This window comes from Asparagus officinalis, chromosome 5, assembly GCF_001876935.1.
Source record: "Asparagus officinalis chromosome 5, Aspof.V1, whole genome shotgun sequence".
NCBI classification, from domain to species: domain Eukaryota; kingdom Viridiplantae; phylum Streptophyta; class Magnoliopsida; order Asparagales; family Asparagaceae; genus Asparagus; species Asparagus officinalis.
This window is the reverse complement of record NC_033798.1, coordinates 121500286-121513702: the sequence shown is the minus strand read 5'-3', so window position 1 is coordinate 121513702 and position 13417 is coordinate 121500286. Positions and strand designations below refer to the sequence as shown.

The window sequence follows — 13417 nt, the reverse complement described above, 5'->3', positions numbered from 1 at the left end:
GTTATCACTGATGATCGCTCGAGGTACTCCAAACCGGGCAAAAATGTTCTCTTTCAAAAACTTGACAACGACCTTGTTGTCATTAGTTTTGCAAGCTACCGTCTCAACCCATTTTGACATGTATTCAACGGCTACTATAATGTAAACATTTCCAAAGGAATTTGGAAATGGTCCCATGAAATCGATATCCCACAGATCAAAAAGTTCAACAGATAAGATGGGTTGTAAAGGCATCATATTTCTCCTGGTGACCTTCCCTAAAAACTGACAGCGGTTACAGGTTTTGCAAAACTCGAATGAATCCTTGAAGAGAGTGGGCCAATATAGCCCAGACTGGAGAACTTTTTCAGCTGTTTTTCTCGGGCCAAAGTGGCCCCCACAGGCTTGTTCATGACAAAAGGATAGAACACTCCTAGTTTCTTCCGTGGGAACACACCTCCTAAAGATAAGATCAGGACAGTATTTGAACAGATATGGATCATCCCAGTAAAAGTATTTTACTTGGGAGAGAAAACGGGATCTATCCTGTTTGGACCAATAAGATGGGATCTGGTTCATGACTATGTAGTTCACAATGTCAGCGAACCAGGGAACAGATTGGATTTCTAGGAGTTGTTCATCTGGAAAATGTTCATTGATTGGGACGGTTGATGTTGGTGCATTTAGGAGTCGAGAGAGGTGATCTGCTACGGGGTTCTCTGTTCCCCTTCTGTCAAGAATTTGGATGTCAAACTCTTGAAGAAGGAGAATCCATCTAATGAGCCGTGCTTTAGCATCCTTTTTGGTCAAAAGATACTTTAGTGTGGCATGATCTGTGAAAACTTTGGTTAAGGAATCGATGAAGTAGGATCTGAATTTTTCTAAGGCAAAGACTACAACTAAAACTCTTTCTCTATGACAGAGTAGTTTTGTTGGGCATCATTCAGAGTCCTACTTACGTAGTAGATCACATGCGGTTTTCCATCAAACCGTTATCCTAAAACAGCACCGATCGCAGAATCAGATGCATCACACATCAGTTCGAAGGGTAAGGTCCAGTCCGGTGCATGAATGATAGGAGCTGTGGTTAGCTCCTTTTTTAGATATTCGAAAGCTTTGAGGCAGTCGGGGGAGAAGACAAATGATGTATCCTTGGCTAAAAGATTGGTCAAGGGTCTAGCAATTTTGCTAAAATCCTTGATGAAACGTCGGTAAAAACCAGCATGACCAAGAAACGATCTAACATCTTTGACTGTTTTGGGAGGAGGGAGATTGGAAATGAGATCTACCTTAGCTTTGTCCACTTCGATTCCCCTATTCGAAACTACATGTCCTAAGACAATACCTTGTTTGACCATGAAATGATATTTCTCCCAATTGAGAGTCAGATTTTTCTCACTACACCGTTCTAGGACCAGTTTAAGATGATGCAAACATTGGGAAAATGTGTCACCAAATTAAAATGGAAAAGTCATCCATGAAAATTTCGAGAAATCGCTCTACTATGTCGGAAAAAATACTGATCATGCAACGTTGGAATGTGGCCGGTGCATTGCACAGGCCAAAAGGCATGCGTCGGTATGCGAATGTTCCATACGAGCAAGTGAAGGTGGTTTTCTCCTGATCTTCGGGAGCGATAGGGATTTAATTGTAACCTGAATATCCATCCAAAAAACAGTAGAACTCGTGTCCTGCTAAACGCTCTAATATTTGGTCAATGAAAGGAAGAGGGAAGTGATATTTCCGAGTGGCTAAGTTGAGTTTTCTGTAGTCAATACAGACTCGCCATCCAGTTTGGATCCGAGTGGGAATCAGCTCATTAGCCTCATTTTGGATCACGGTAATCCCAGATTTCTTTGGAACAACTTGGACTGGACTCACCCATGAACTATCAGAAATGGGATAAATGATCCCATGATCGAGACATTTCAAAATGTCTTTCCTAACGGCTTCTTTCATCACTGGGTTTAACCTACGTTGAGCATCTCTAGTAGGTTTGGCATCATCTATCAAAAGGATTCGGTGTTGAACAATGGTTGGACTAATCCCTTTGATATCAGCCATGGTCCATCCAATGGCTTCCCTATTCTCTCTTAAAACAGCTAAGAGAGTTTCCTTTTGACCGGTAGTCAACTCAGAAGAAATGATAACTGGTAAAGACTCGTTCTCCCCTAAGTAGGCATACTCTAGATTTTCGGGTAGAGGTTTGAGCTCTAACTTAGGGGGTTCCTCCATAGATGGGCGAAGCTGGACTCGGGGTTCTATCTCTAAAGGTTCTCGTTGCCAGCCAACATCAAAAACTTGATTGACCAGCGGTTCTATCTCAAGTTCGTCATCAGAAAGCTCCTCAATCATTAAATCAGAGGCATTTGTATCAGACTCACACTCTCCCTCTTGTTGTTCACTGGATATTCCTTGAATGAAATTCACTTCCATGGGTTCATCAGATGGATCACTAGGTTGTCTCCCTAAGTTGAAAATATTAAGGTCAACAGTCATATTCCCAAAAGATAGTTTTATTTTATCGGTTCTACAATTTATCAAAGCATTTGAGGTGGCTAAGAACGGTCTTCCTAGAATGACGGGGATTAGACTTTTGAGATTGGAAACGGGATGCGTTTCCAAGACAATAAAATCAGCTGGGAAAATGAACTCTCCAACTTTGATCAGAACATCCTCTACCTCTCCTTTGGGAATTTTTACAGATCTATCAGCTAACTGTAGAGTGCATCTTGTCGGTTTAAGTTCTCCTACACCTAGCTATTGATAGACTGAATAAGGAAGGAGGTTGACACTGTCTCCCAAGTCTAGAAGTGCCTTATCAATGTGTGTGTTACCTATGACGCATGGAATTGTAGGACAACCAGGGTCCTTGTATTTCAATGGCATGGGTTTTGAAAAAATTTCACTGAGGTTGGCAGCTAAGAAGACTTTCTTGGGGACGTTGGTGGTTCTTTTCTTAGTGCATAAGTCATTCAAGAACTTTGCATAAGAAGGGATTTGTTCGATTGCATCTACGAGAGGGATGTTGATCTTGACCTGTTTAAACGTTTTTAGGATTTTCTCAACCTGCGAGGAGTTTTTCCTAGGTTTGAGTCTATCTGGAAAGGGGGCAATGGGCCTATACCTATCTAGATCAGGCTCAATCTCAAGTTCAGCATTTTGGTCATCGGAAGGAATTGCTTCATCGGAAGGAATTACTTCATCGGAAGGAGTGTGTTGGATAGGAGAAGGGGTTTAATCCGGTGGCATTCTAACTTGATTGTCTACTTGCTTTCCTGATCTCAGAGTGTGAATTGCATTCAGTTGAGCTGGATTGTTGGAACTGGATCCAGTGTCTTTAGGGTTTGCAACAAGTTGACTAGGGAATTTTCCTTTTTCTCTCTCACTCACGGCAGCGGCTAATTGCCCAAGTTGGGTTTCTAACCGGGCTATGGCTTGTGTGTTCGAGTTGAGAACTTGGCCTGTGGTTTGCGTGAATGAATTTAGAGTGATGGATGATTGGGTCAACATGTTGGTAGTTTGTGTAGAAGCTTTGATCATAGCTTCTAAACCCTTTTCTAAGACACTCAAACGTTTGTCATGATCGAAATTTGATTGATTTGTAGGATGGTGAGGATGAGGATGTTGGTTTGGAAAAGGTGGGTTAGCTTGTTGGAAATTGTTTGGGGCATTGAACGGGACAGTGTTTCCCCTAGGGAATTGTTGGTTCGACGCGGGAATGAAGTTTTGGTTTCCATGAGAATTCCCTTGGTTCCAAGCAAAGTTGGGATGATTTCTCTAACCTGGATTATAGGTTGGAGAAAATGGATCATTTCTAGGACGCTGGAATGCAGCGTTCATCTGTTCTAAAGCATGGTTGGGGTAGGAGACTGACAGTTATGACATCCCGGGGCAGAAATATGATTGATTTGAGCCGGAGCTCGTTCCTTAACTTCTAAGGCTTCTAACCTCCGCATAATCGTCGCCATCTTTGCTTCAGAAGCAATGTTTGACTCCAGGGAAAAACCATTAGACTTAGGTTGGGGAACAGATGAAACCCTGTCATCATAGTGTTCCCACTGCATTATTTTCTCGGATAAACTCTCTAGAAATTCCCAAGCTTCATCGGCGTTTTTTCTCATAAAATCTCCCTGACACATCTATTCTAAAGATTTTTTGAAGAATAGTCCAATCCTTCATATATGACTTGGCACAGTCGCCATTTTTCTAGACCGTGACGAGGACATTGGATTAAAAGATCTTTAAATCGGTCAAAGTATTTCCAGAATGGCTCCCCTAGGAAAATTTTGAAGTTCTGAATACTGTTCCTAAGCTTTACCGTTTTGTGAATAGGGAAATTTTTCTTAAGAAAAACGGTGACAAATTCCTCCCAAGTTGAGATGGAATTTGTCGGTAAGCTGTACAACCATTTTTTAGCTTTGTCCTTAAGAGCAAATGAAATAAATCTAAGCTTAATCGCATCTTCAGTTAATTCCCTCATTTTAATCATAATACATACTTCGTCAAATTCACAGATAAATATATATGCGTCTTCTGTTTCATTACCTAGAAATTTGGGAAGCATGTTTATGAAATGCGGTCTAAGCTCGAAATTTGCTCCATTTACTTCGGGGAGTCTTATGCAAGATGGAATTGCATTTCTGGTGGGGTAACACATATCCTGAAGAACTGGTTGATTTGCAATTTCTTGGATTGGTTCAACACGGATTAAGCGATGAAAATTATCCCGAACCCAAATTTGCATACACCAAAACAAATTTTTTTTTTAAAAAAAGAAAGAAAATTAGTTTTTTTAAAGGAAAGAAAGAAAGAAAATTAGTTTTTTATATATGAGAAGATAAAGAAAATGAAAAATCCTAACTAAAACAAATCAAGGCAATCACTTTTCAATCAACTCTAATTCTAGGGTTTAGCCTAACTCCACTAGACCAGCTCCTAACCAAAAATTCCTACAGTAAAAAAATCAAAGTTTTACCCAGGTAGTTAGCCAGGTAAGGATAGTACTAGAGGGTGATCAAAGATCAATTAAGTACCTCTTTCCTTGCGGAGCGCTTTACGCAACCCCTAAACCTTGCCTTAGACACCAACTATTCTGAGAAAACTTAAACCGTTCACTTAAGGATTTCTTGTTCCTTATTGAGCTCGAATCCTTAGGGGCCAACGTCTAATGAGTTTTAGAAGGCTTGGGTTTGTGAAGTGAGGAATTAGTGATTTGTGGGCTAAGGAAAGGGTGATGAAATCCCTTACCTTATCTTGATTGGGGTTTTGCCCTTAAGAATGTTTTAAGTGTGTGCCAAATCAAGTGCTACAATCACTTTGGTGAATTCCTACACTATATGAAATGCAACCCTAGAAATTAAAAGCGACTAAAAAGGATGATAAAAAGAAAATCTTTTTTTTAATTATGGTCAACAACAAGCAAATGTGAGAAGATGATTTTTATTATGGTCAACAAAAATAAAATCTCTTTTTTTTAAATCCTAATTGTCTCTAATTATGAAGCTAGCTAAAGAGGGTGGAATTAAAAACTAGAAAGAAGACTTACCCGAAAGCAATGCTCCAAATTCTTGATCTTCAATCCAAGATTTTCAAGCTCCAAGCGGTTCCTTCACAAGAAAAATACACAAGTCAAAGAATCAAATTAATAAAATCCTATTTTAGCACCCTTTCCCGGCAACGACGCCAACAACTTGATGCGGCATAATTATGTACCAAAATTACAAGTGCAAAATTTATCAAGTTATAGTATAAAAAATATCGATCCCACGAGGAAGGTGATTTTAAGAGATTATTAGAAATGATTCTTATGTTTTGTGCGTGACAATTAGGAATAAATAATAAGTGTGATTGTGATGAGTGATTGTTGTAAATATATGCAAAAAATAATAAATTGAATTTTAGAGGAGAGAAGAAATAATCAAAGAATAAATGAAATCACAAGGCAAGAAAGATGAATGAATAAAATCAAGAAATAAAACCACGAATGAAAAGAAAATTTAAGAAAGTCAAGATGGAGGATTCAAAAGAGGTAAGAAATCTAGAATATAATCCACTAACCAATTTTAATTATAAAATACAAACTATTCTCTTTTTATCATATTTTAACTTAGATTTATTAAGCATAGATTATCAAACCATTTAAGATAAGCATAACCTATCAAATTATCATCTAAGTCAAAATTACTATTCATGATAAGAACAACAACATGATAATAATCCTAGAATTCATAAGCATAACCTATCAAACCATTTAAGATAAGCATAGATTATCAAATTCTTCTTCTACCGATTAGTTCTCTAGTTGATTATCCTAAACATGAACATTTTAAGTGCAAGAGAATAATTCATCTAATATAAAGGAAATTAGATTAGTTTCATATAATTCTAAACTTCCTACAAGAATTAAATTCACATCTTTAAGAAATAAAAACAAGAAAAACAACTAATTACAAAAATAAAAAGAAAAGAAAAATCTAAACTATAAACATGAAATAAATCTAATTACAAAGAAAATAAAATCTAAACTACAAAATAAATTACAGAAATTAAATATAAGAAACATAAATCTACTCTACAAATTAAAGTGCAAAAAGAAATAAAAAAGATAAGAAAATAAATCTACACTACAAGCATGAATTTAAATCTAACTAATAAGCAATAATAAAGAAATTACTAAAAAGAAATAAAAGAGAAAAGAAATGCAAACCTTCAAATTGCTCTTCATCTTCATCCTTATCATTCAACAAAGAGGAGAAAGAACAAATTTAAAGAGGAGAAAATTTATTTTTATTAATTGCAACTAAAGTTACAATTTTTGGAAGGCCTTCTCAATTAAGAGTAACCCTCCTCTCCAAAAGGAGTTACAAAATTTTTCACACCCCTAACCCCTCACTCTCTACCCCTATTTATAGTAAACATTAGTGAATGAGAGCCATTGAATCGAAATCTTATCCAAAAACATCAATTTTTATCCTTTGATTCGTAACAAACTGCCTAGCGTATCGATACCAGCATCGACAGGGGTATCGATACCGGCATCGATACAGGCATCGATGCTGGCATCGATACAGGCATCGATGCGGGCATCGATACCGCCATCGATGCAGGCATCGATGTCTGCCCCTCTCCTTTTGCTGTCCGCCGAATTCTTCTTCCATTGGCTTTTGGGCTTGGATTTTGGGCTTTTGCTTGGACTTTTGGGCTTGGTATTTTCTCTTGAATTTCCATTGGGCTTTGATTTATTTCTTCATTAAATATTTGAAAGAATTCATTGGCTTCATGAGCTTCATTTCTTCATTAAATCAAGGGCTTTTTGTTGAGAGATTGAAGTTTGAGATTTATTCTTCATTAACCTGCAATTAAACATAAAAACAGTTATTAGTGATATATTTATTCATATAAAATAGATAATGAGGGTATAAAACTGTAATAAAATGTGATTATCACTCATCAATTTGAGGGTTTATTTTTGACAGCAGGTTGCAATTTGGGAAGGAATGGTTCATTTCTAATGGTCCTGTGGGAGTTGAATCTTTGTCTTTGAGAAATTTACAATTTTGTATTGTTGGTTGATTTACTCCAATTCTGAGCTGGATATGATTTTCTATGGAGTCTGGTGTTGTTGTCCTATTAAAAAGTTTAATTATTTTCCTCCTCTTAACTCTTAATTATGGATTTTTGTTGGTTGGATACTTGTTCTACATGTATTTCTAATTCCTTATTCTTCATTATTTTACCATGTCATCACTATTTCTTTCATTCAAAATGTTAAATTGTTGCAGTACTTTATGACCTCAAAAATTTTATGTGGACCTAGGATTGAGTCCTCATCCTGGAATTGTATATTCGTTCCCAAATCAATTCTTTTTGTTTCTATTTTTGGTTTTATTTCTTATATATCTCTGCCGAAATTAAGGTGTAAATCTCGGTTACACGTTATATCTTATGCAAAAATGCCTTAACTAAACTTTTGTGCGCCGACAGTACAGAATCACATAGTATAAGTATGTATTGTTGTTTTGTCCAATCAGTATTGATTGTGTGGTTTCAATGACATGTTTGAATGATGCTTCTTATACTTCACTTATTAGTTTAGTGGAGTTGTTGTGTTTGATAGTGTTTTTTTAATTGTACTATGTTGATAATATTCGATCTTTATTCCTCTCCCTTATTTCATGCTTTCAGGTTTCTTGAGGAAGAAAGTTGTGTAATCGTTGCGTTGGAAGGCTACAACCACAAGCTGCTAGAGTTAACAAAACTATGCTAGCAAAATGTTGGTATAGTTTTGGATTATATGCGCAATCTTGAAATTCATTCGGTAAGAGATGCATATTTTGCAATTTGTCTGTGATATAACCTAGCGGTTCAATCGGTAAGTGTGAACATAATTGTCTGTATTTATAAATGTCTGTGATATTGTTTATATTTGCTATGTTGATTTTCTTTATAATTGGGTCTTCATTTGTTGATTTTCTTTATAATTGGGCGAAACAAGAGAAACCCATGTTCTCATTACGAGCACGACCTCTAAAGTATGCTATGACCATCCTATGTTTAATACAAAATTGTGCTCCTTAATATTTGCTAGGTAGGTTATTAACATAGAGGTAATATATACATGAGTAGAGTAGCGGCCATCCATTTACATCATACTAATCTTGCACCATCATCTCCTTCTATTATGAAATGATTTTTTTCTTCCCTAAGTTTGGTTTCTCAATGTCTGCTAGAGGTGTGTATTAGAAGTACGGTTGCTATACATGTTAAGGTGTATTCATGTCCAGCAAAGGGGCCTCTTATGCAATTTTGTTTGTCTGCTCACTCGGGAGCCGACCTATGTCCCCAGTTTCTCCCTTTGTATATGCAGCAAAGCACTGGTTTCAGCTCATGCCTGCAGCTAAGCTGCATGTTTTGCGTAGCCTAGCAATGAGGAACAGATACTCGGGTATGTACAACTTGGTTTTTTTGTGTCCTTCTTGAGACGACATTGCTTTCGATCAACTTTCTTCAGCTTGGTATGTATAGATACAGCAATGTCGCCCCTCTTATGCAATTTTGTTTGTCAGCTCACTCGGGAGCCGACCCATGTCCTCAGTTTTTCTCTTTGTATATGCAGTGGAGCACTGGTTTTAGTTCATGCCTACAACTAAGTTGCATGTTTTTTGTAGCTTGGCAATGAGGAACATATACTCTCGGGTATGTACAACTTGGTTTTTTTGTGTCCTTCTTGAGGCGACATTACTTTCGATCAACTTTCTTTAGCTTGGTATGTATAGATACAACAATGTCGCCCCTCTTATGCAATTTTGTTTGTTAGCTCACTCAAGAGCTGACCCATGTCCTCAGTTTCCCCCTTTGTATATGCAGCGGAGCACTGGTTTCAGTTCATGCCTACAGCTAAGTTGTATGTTTTGCGTAGCCTGGCAATGAGGAATAGTCTTGGTTTTTTTTGTGTCCTTCTTGTGTCGACATTGCTTTCGATCAGTTTTCTTCAGCTTGATATGTACAGATACAACAATGTCACCCCTCTTATGCAATTTTGTTTGTTAGCTCACTCGGGAGCCGACCCATGTCCCCAGTTTCTCCCTTTGTATATGCAGCGGAGCACTGGTTTTAGTTCATGCCTGCAGCTAAGCTGCATGTTTTGCGTAGCCTGGCAATGAGGAGCAGATACTCACGGGTATGTACAACTTGGTTTTTTTGTGTCCTTCTTGAGGCGACATTGCTTTCAATCATTTTTCTTCACCATGATTTTAAAGAGTTGTTAGATATCTAGTTCAATAACAAGTTGTTGTTCAATTTTTAATTACTCAAGAAAAAGAATACATAAAAGAGCCATATATGATTTATGATTTGCAAATCGAGAAGTTCTAAATACGAAGAAATGCACAATTCACAAAAGCTGCACAAAATTTATTTTTCTCACGTGTATGTTTTTGGTTTAATGAATATGATATGATATATGTATACCCAAAACTTTTTATAGAATGTGTAGTCTTTCTCAAATAATTTTAAAATTTTTTGATGCTGCTTTATTCTTGTTATGTAGGAACTTGGATTTGATTATCTTGGAAGTAGAGAGCAACTTGTCATGAGGTTACAAACAAATTAGAATATTTAAATAGTTGTTCCCTTCTTTCTTTTCTTTCACATTTTCCTCTATTTCCACTGTGTTTCATTTTTTCCTTCATGGATTACAAACAAACTAGAATATTTATACAGGCCTTTGAGTGTTGACTTGGAAATAAAAATGAATGTAACTATTTTTAGTCCGTTAAGATGTGTATTTATTTTTTATTTGATATGATAAATTTTTTATTATTTTTCTTTAGATCATTGTGAGTTATTATGGATTTTCTGAAGTATAATTTGCTTAGTTTTGCAATGGGAGAAAATTCTTTGTTTATCATAATATGTAACTTGTTTGGAGTATAATTTGATGTTTGGTTTCTTTGTTAATGTGAATGAGAGTAATTTTTTTTGTGGATGTTCAGGTTCAGTGTAGGCTTGTAGTTGACAGAAAAGATATTACTTTTGACGATGCAATTAATTAATATAAGTATACTTTTTACCGATGCTAAATTACGTCGCTAAAGTTTTAACTTTTAGAGACGCATTAATTTGTGTCACTAAAAGTAACACTTTTGCCGACGCTATATTGCGTCGGCAAAAGTATAATTTTTAGTGACACAAAACTGTTTGTCACTAAAAATTATACATTTGGCGACGCAAAGTTAGCGTCGACATATGTGTAGATTTTAGCGATGAAGAGTTTTGCGTCGCTAAAAGCTATACTTTTATTGACGTATTGGCTTTTGTTGACGTTACATGGGTCGCCAAAAGTACAAGTTTTGTCAACACGCTTTTGTATATGAAAAAATTCTGCATACTTTTACCGACGTAAAATATTATGCATAGCTAAAAATATGCTTTTCACGATGCATGAAGCGTCACCAAAAGTGTTGTGACTTTTACCGACACAATGTAATTGCGTTGCCAAATATTTTCCTTGACACACTTTTGATGATGCATTTGCGACGCTGAATATTGCGTCGGGAAAGATTTTTTTGATGTTTTTTAAACTTTTGCCGACGTTTTTGTTTTGTCGGTAATGCTGTATTTTGTTGTAGTGTATATTGATATTATACATGTCATTAATGAGTATCATGTATATGAGGGAATTCTATCATATAAATGTGTGATTCAATCTCACTAAAGCATTGCTATGAGGAATACTCATAATCCTCATTACATATTATTTATTCTAATTTTAAAATTATTATAGAACGTTTGTCGCATATTCTCTCTTTTTTATATGACTAGTATGTAATACGTGTGTTCCACACGGTGCATTTTATGAAATTATATGAGATGAAACCCAACTAACATTGTACTCAGTAATTTTATAATTATTTATGAAACACAACATGGAGGAGATGCAAATGACATAGTAGTTGTATCAGCACCTTACGTAGCTAAAAGCAACTATTATCAACATGGCCTTCATTCCAACAAATCCTTTTACCTCTTTAAGGCACATTTTAAGCTCAAGATATTTGCAAATCACAATACATCATGTCGATACAAAAAATTACACACTTCATCTGATCAATCATATAATTAGTAGCAAAATAACTACACTAATCAATCTAAATACTTTTAGGCTAATGCTATATTCAATATCAGTTGACGACTTTATCTTTTCACTCTTTTATTGGATTTTTCGTAATTTCATTACTAGTAGAATGATGTACAATAAAACTCAAGCACATTTAGAATGATACATTAATAGAAATAAAAAATAGTGCAAGACTTCGTAACAACAATAAAAGTCAGGTTTTACATATGATGCTAATAACAATGTACATGGTTTTTTGCATGAAAAATCCTCATGAACACATTCTTCTTAATCTCCTGTACAACCATTGGTGCATGGGAACATGTCTGAACAAATAGTTGCAATTCCTTCCTTGCATGGGAACATTGTAAATGCAAGCAGCAAGCTGACAAGCAGAAAATATCCTTTTTTTAATTGCCTGATTAACCCCTAAATTGAAAACTCCCCAAGTTGAAACTTGTGAGCAAACATATGAAGCATAACCCAACCAAGCCATCACCGCTTTCCATAATTGAGCAGAAAAATCACATGTAAAGAGGAGATGGTCGACCCTCTTTGGCTGAGAATTACATATGATGCTGTGCAAATCAAACCCTATTTTCATCAAATGATCATGCTTGACTAGTTTTAATCTTTTTCGTAAGCCAAGCAATTAAATATTTAGGCATAATTAAAGAGCTCGTTTAGGAAGTACCAAGGGAGATGGCTAAGAGATATATGCATCACCATGTAAACTATAGATATTACCACCTTAGCCCCAACGACCAACTGTAGATATTTGAAATATATGAGTCAATTCCTCCACATTTCCGCACAAGAGAATCTCCAATTTTGGGAATCTCTTCCAATGCAAAAAGTCTCCTAGATTTTACTTGGACATGCTATATATTTCTCTGTCTTTTTTACACAATTGTCTTCATCCTATTGTTAAACAATTGTGCAACTATAACCTTTTCTAAGATTTCATTTTCTAGAGTGCTTCTCAATGACTTTTTTAACATTTTCTAGAGTGCTTCTCAATGACTTTTTTAATGTGAGGGGCAATGTGGAGCAAATAAAATGATTTCTGAAATGTATGATTAGAATTTTTTTAAGAAAGCTCTTAAAGCATCTAGTTCATAAGTACTTCTATAAAACATAAGTGGTTCAAGTAGTGTATAAAACAAATCTTGTTTTACATTTAATAAATAATATTATTGAATTATTACCATGACATGTTTTTTAACATTCATCAAACTGCTTCAAAAATTCAATATATAGATTAGCTAGAGGATTTACATAGTTCGGGTTTTTCATAGTTAGGGTTTTTGCAACATTATATAATGAAACTCAAACTATTCCATGAAAATCATGGATTAGTTTCTTAATCTGAATCCTTATCCAAGACTGCAATCTATCTCACTATACTCCTAAAAAAATGCACCGAGAGAATTTTTTAAAGCATAATTCTAGGTCATTGTTCAGTGACAAGTAGGTTATTCAGCTTAGTGACACAATAGCGAACGGAACCCTTGGAGTATCACTCAATATCAAATAGACCCACTATTATTTTATTTGTGCGATTAGATCCCCTTAGTGAATTCTTTTCTGACTCTTAAGGTCATTAAAAAGGATTGAGAAGTCGGACAAACCCTCCATAGTTCTATTGGTGACAATAAACCCCTAATTGCTATGACGCCCCTGGTTTCACACAAGGATGCAGTCCAATATGAACCTAGATATGTCAAACCTACCATACACCCACACTGTCCATAAACACGTTTCACCAATCACAACAATATCCTCTAGTGAAAACAAATAATACTGTAGGTACAAAAC

General features: G+C 35.8%; 1 long non-coding RNA gene across 2 annotated transcripts; it reads left to right on the top strand.

Moving 5' to 3' along the window:
- LOC109841001 lies at positions 7838-10564 on the top strand. Of its 2 annotated transcripts, none has more exons than XR_002247113.1 (3): positions 7838-7985; positions 8167-9661; positions 10031-10564. It is a non-coding gene; the product is annotated as an uncharacterized LOC109841001 (long non-coding RNA). The 2 variants fall into 2 exon arrangements; XR_002247114.1 differs by lacking the exon at positions 7838-7985 and adding an exon at positions 8012-8071.